This window comes from Physella acuta, unplaced genomic scaffold (assembly GCF_028476545.2).
Source record: "Physella acuta isolate Inbredline_101_S28 unplaced genomic scaffold, ASM2847654v3 ptg001273l, whole genome shotgun sequence".
NCBI lineage: Eukaryota > Metazoa > Mollusca > Gastropoda > Physidae > Physella > Physella acuta.
The window spans coordinates 80,379-86,378 of NW_026732788.1; positions in this window are offsets into that span (position 1 = coordinate 80,379).

The following is a 6,000-nucleotide window of genomic DNA, read 5'->3' on the forward strand; positions in this document are numbered from 1 at the left end:
TTACAATCTGTTACCTTAAACTTTTTGTGTTCTTTTGTTACATCCGTGTCAGTGTCTTCGCTGAATTGTTTTACATCGTCTTCAGATGTTGGTGTATCTAAAAAAAACAACAACAATAAAAACAAAATCACCAATAGAATTACGTAGCCACAGCCAGCCATAAAATGCCAAGTTTTGACACATGTCAGGTTGTCATGTCGTCACACAAAGCAACTAGGCTTTGAAGGGACGGTAGAGAATCGTACCGGCCACATCATTAAGATATCTGCCATCTGACTACATGATCATATCATCTGTCACTAACCACATAATCATGACATTTGTCACTGACCACATCATCATGACATTTGTCACTGGCCACTTCATCATGACATTTGTCACTGACCACATCATCATGACATTTGTCACTGGCCACTTCATCATGACATTTGTCACTGACCACATCATCATGACATTTGTCACTGGCCACTTCATCATGACATTTGTCACTGGCCACTTCATCATGACATTTGTCACTCAACAAACAGGGAGCTGTAAACCTACCAGAACAGCTGTCACAGAGAGCTGTACACCTACCAGAACAGCTGTCACACAGAGAGCTGTAAACCTACCAGAACAGCTGTCACAGAGAGCTGTAAACCTACCAGAACAGCTGTCACAGAGAGCTGTACACCTACCAGAACAGCTGCCACAGAAAGTTGTAAACCTACCAGAACAGCTGTCACTTAGAGAGCAGTAAACCTACCAGAACAGCTGTCACAGGTAGCTGTAAACCTACCAGAACAGCTGTCACAGAGAGCTGTAAACCTACCAGAGAAGCTGTCATACAGAGAGCTGTAGTCGCCGGGAGCCGGAGCAACTTCTGACAGCAAGTCATGGGCGGAGTCACGCAGAAGACAGGCAAGGATCAGTGTCACGCCCACAATCTGGAGTCAGGTTGGGTTAGGTGGTTAGAAGTGTCAGGTTAGGGGGTTACTGGTTAACATTATCAGGTTAGGTGGTGTAGAATATGTGGTTAGGTTATGTGCAATATGTTGCTACACTATGTGAAATATGAGATTTATAATTTTAAACTTTTGAATAGTAGGCTTCAATTTTCCAGTTCATGAGTATCGATACTTTTCGTCAACGTTATTATTACTTTAAAATACCCTCAATGATGTAATTCAACTATGTTAAAGAATGATTTTAAGGGCTATGGTTTTAGGGTTAGATTTTAAGTTAAATTTCAGACGGAAGATTGGGTTAATAAACTAGACAATCAGATCGATTTCAATCACTTAGGTCTGTGGTTTGATTCCATGTTTGGGTCGATATAAAGTCGAGATCTACAGCAAACTATAACACAAAACTGTAGAGAGAGTCAGAACAACCGACCACACAAACTATACATATCACGTGACTGTAAGAAACACCTGAACACTACTTCACCTGCAATTTTCATTGCCATGTCCCTAAACGGTACCTTTTAAAATCTATTACACGTATTGGAATATATGCAGTTGTTTCTGTATGAAACCAATGTGTAAAATATAAAGGAAAAAACAAAGGGAAAAAAGTATCTGTTTTGATAAAGCAAATCCCACCTTTAGTGGCTCCAGGAGAAATGTCCCTGTTGTTGTGGAGAAGAGAAGGGAGATAACCCACTTGGTGGTTTTCTCCCCTCCCCACTCCAGGCTATACAGGAAGGTAAACACAGCCGAGGCTGCTATAGCAACGAGCACGATGGCGTACCCAAAGAAAATGGACCACCACGGTAGTAGTTTCTGTTTCTGTCTCGCGAACTCTCCGGAATATTCGGCCTGTTTTTGGAGAAGCTCTTTTGCATATTTGACGTCATACGGGGTTTCTGTATCCGTGTATGGGCGCTGTCGTCTGGTGGTTTTGTAACGGTCGTGTTGTGGGTCAAGGTCACGGTCGTTGGCCGTGAGTATCTTGCTGTAGCGGCTGAGGATGTGATGGAAAGGGTTGGTCCTGTTGGCAGACGACAACTTGGTCCATGTTGCCGGGAGGTTCAGGTCTGGCTCCGACCGGATGTGTTTGGTGTAGACGTTTGCTTCGGCGACTTGTGCTTGCTTGTTTTCTTTGTGTATTTCTAGAGAAGCGTTGTCTTTGGTAAGACGTTTTGACGTTGTCTTACCTTCATTAAGATGCCCTAAAGTAGTATTGCCTTCGAACGGTTTTTGCAAAGTAGCAATGTCTTTAGAAGGTATGTGGAAAGAAACGTTGCCTTTAGTCAACTTTTCTGGATCTGCTCTACTGTTGGATTTTTTTTCTAAAATTCCCTTGTCTTTTGTAGATTCCACTTTGACAGAAAGATCTTTAGGTGCTTTTTCTGAGGTAGTGTTGTCCTTAGGGAATTTTACTATGGTAGCGGTGGCTGTGGGTGGTTTTCCTAAGAAAACATCACACTTAGGCGATTTACCACCATCTGTATCTTTAGGTAGTTTTTCGATATGAGCATTACATTGAGCAGGACTGTCCAAGAGTATATCGATTTCATTAACTTCTTCATCACGAGAAGGACTGAAAGGATGGATGTCCGGATCACCAGCCAATGAATGAGGAAAGTTTGGCTTTACGGTATCTGTTGTTCTATACTTTTCTACAAGTTTGTCTTCAATGTCTAAGTTTAGATTCTCTATATCTATCTCACCATGGAAATGTTCTGGGTTCGACACCAACTCGCACCTTGAGTTTTTTATTTCAAATAAATCTTTCGATTTTTTAAAGTCATCTGCTTCAGGCGCCGTATTACTTGGTGGTGCTGTAGGACACTCTGGGATCACTTCCGGTGGAGAGGCGGTGGAGCTTCTTGATGAAGTGTCAGCAGAACTCTGGGTCACGGTGGAAGTGGAACTCTTTGGCTGACGATTTCTGAAGATCCACGTCATCAGAACTCCAGGTAATAGGATGATCAGTGACGACGCCACGCCCACGTAGAAAGTTCTAGAGTAAATAAAATTGGACTATTTTGATTATTTTTATTGCATATTTCATACAAAATGTACTATTGGTGAAATATGATAATTTGTTAAAATATTTTCCTACGCATAACAATATCAGATAATATTTCTCTGCGAAAGGTGAATAACATGTAAATCTTCTGTCGCTAGATTTGTCTTTACCTGTTTTAACAATTTATTGAGAAAAAAGTTTAATTTCGTCTTAATGTAATGTAAATATAGTAATTGTGGAACGAAACCCCAGTACCTGAATGTTATATGCACTCCAGCGACCTCTATCGACAAGGTATCAGACTCAGTGACTTCCGGTTCTCTGGGGATTCGATACCACATGGCGTTGGTGATCATGGCCAGGTAGAGCAGAGCCAGGGCACAGCAGAACCGCTGCACGCGCGTGAAGACGCTGTAACCTGGTCGCCTAGCAACCGACAGCCACAGGTGGTCGTCGTAGAGCTTCTTCGCGGAGATGAGGTCAAACAGGGTGCCGGTGTCGGCCATGTTGGGTTCAAGGACGGGCACGTGCCGGAAGGTCAAGCCGTCCCCGTGGGTCGAGGAGAGCCAGTTTTTGATGAGGAATGTGGATCTGTGGTAGTAGGAGGGGGGGGGGGGGTTCAGGGTGGGTCAAGGTTAACACATTGGTCACAATAAGGGGGTGGGGGGTCAGGGTGGGGCTAGGTTAACACATGGGTCACAATAGGGGGTGGGGGGTCAGGGGGTCAAGGTTAACACATTGGTCACAATAAGGGGGTGGGGGGTCAGGGTGGGGCTAGGTTAACACATTGGTCACAATAAGGGGGTGGGGGGTCAGGGTGGGGCTAGGTTAACACATGGGTCACAATAGGGGGTGGGGGGTCAGGGGGTCAAGGTTAACACATTGGTCACAATAAGGGGGAGGCGGGGGTCAGGGTGGGGCTAGGTTAACACATGGGTCACAATAGGGGGTGGGGGGTCAGGGGGTCAAGGTTAACACATTGGTCACAATAAGGGGGAGGCGGGGGTCAGGGTGGGGCTAGGTTAACACATTGGTCACAATAAGGGGGTGGGGGGTCAGGGTGGGGCTAGGTTAACACATGGGTCACAATAGGGGGTGGGGGGTCAGGGGGTCAAGGTTAACACATGGGTCACAATAGGGGGTGGGGGTCAGAGGGTCAAGGTTAACACATGGGTCACAATATGTGGGAGGCGGGGGTCAGGGTGGGTCTAGGTTAGCACATGGGTCACAATATGGGGGTGGGGGGGGGGGGTCAGGGTTAACCCATGAGTCACAATATGGGGCTGGGGGGGTCAGGGCGGGTCTAGGTTAACACATGGGTCACAATATGTGGGTGGGGGGTCAGGGTGGGTCTAGGTTAACACATGGGTCACAATATGGGGGTGGGGGGTCAGGGTGGGTCTAGGTTAACCAATGGTCACAATATGGGGGTGGGGGGTCAGGGTGGGTCTAGGTTAACACATAGGTCACAATATGGGGGTGGGGGGTCAGGGTTAACCCATGAGTCACAATATGGGGGTGGGGGGTCAGGGTGGGTCTAGGTTATCACATGGGTCACAATATGGGGGTGGGGGGTCAGGGTGGGTCTAGGTTAAAACATGGGTCAAAATATGGGGAGGGGGGGGGGGTCAGTGTGGGTTAGCACATGGGTCAAAATATGGGGGTGGGGGTAAGGGTAAGTCTTGGTTAACACATGAGTCATGATATGGGGGTGGGGGGTTAGTGTGGGTCTAGATGAACAATGTATGTTACAATATGTGTGCGGGGGTGAATCAGGGTTTCAAGATTAGCCCAGTTGATCCTAATCTGGTGAGCGGGTGGATCAGCTTTTGTCTAGATCAGCAAGGTAGATCACTATAACCACGCCCCCATTGGTTTTATTTATACATGGCACTGACGTTGTTCGTCACACACAGTTGACTACTTTTAATTATAAATAATGCTGATCGTAGCGAGATTGCCAACAAAGGTACATTAGTCTAATATTCATGATTTCTAATTAGCATTTGTTGTGTTAGTGTTTTTCTTTCTGAATTGCCTATCAATGAATGATTTGAAAAGTCTTTACAGCTCAATGGCTTTACAGTGCGTGGGGGTAAACCGCACGAGGTGACACCATTTACGGGGGTGACACCAAAACGAAATTAAGCTAATTTTAATGATAAAATTTGCTTTTTCAAGCTAGAATATTAGCTGATTAAAGATGTATACACCAATAGAATGAGTTACACCACTGACATAAACTTTGCTTATTTCTAAAAATGGGTTCTCAGAATAATGCGCAATCTGAAAACTGCGCAACAGAAAATTGCGCAAGCAGAAACATGCGCAAATACAACATAATTATACTAATATACTTTAATTTAATGCTATTTCGTGGAAATATGTTTTATTATGCAACAATGCCCTGATGTCATTCTTTGTTAATATCTTTAAATGATATATTCTTGAAAATAATGCTTTTGCGCACTTTTTTGTGTGTGGAGTTTTCCATTGCGCATCTTTCCTGTCACCCTAAATTTTTTTTTTAAACTCCAGTGTGATACGGGATGACGAATGTTAGAGTGTGATACGAGAGAAGTTTAAATATATTATAACGAGATCCTAACTAGATCCTAACAACAGCCGTTACTTTTAAAAAGTAAAATAATACAAAATATTTCTAGAATATAAAATCGTGTACTTCTATGTCTTTGATTAGATATAAATCAATAAATATTTTAGAACACAGGAATATAGGGTAGTACCAGGATCAGTGTACTATTTTTGACAGTTGTCTTATTACAGCCATGTTTCCATCAATTGGAGGTTGGGTTATGAAACCTGAATATGGTCTTAAGCATATTTTACCTTGTCAAGTGACATATGGGCGTGGTTACACAACAAGAAGGCGTGGTTTCAAGGCTTACTTGTCTCCAGTTTGTAGGTCCACGACGGTGATGTGGTCCACCTTCCAACCACACTTAAGCTTGATGTCCCCTGAAGAGTTGTTCCCCTTTCTATTACAAACGTGATCTCCCTTGAACTGACCCGTGCCGAGCC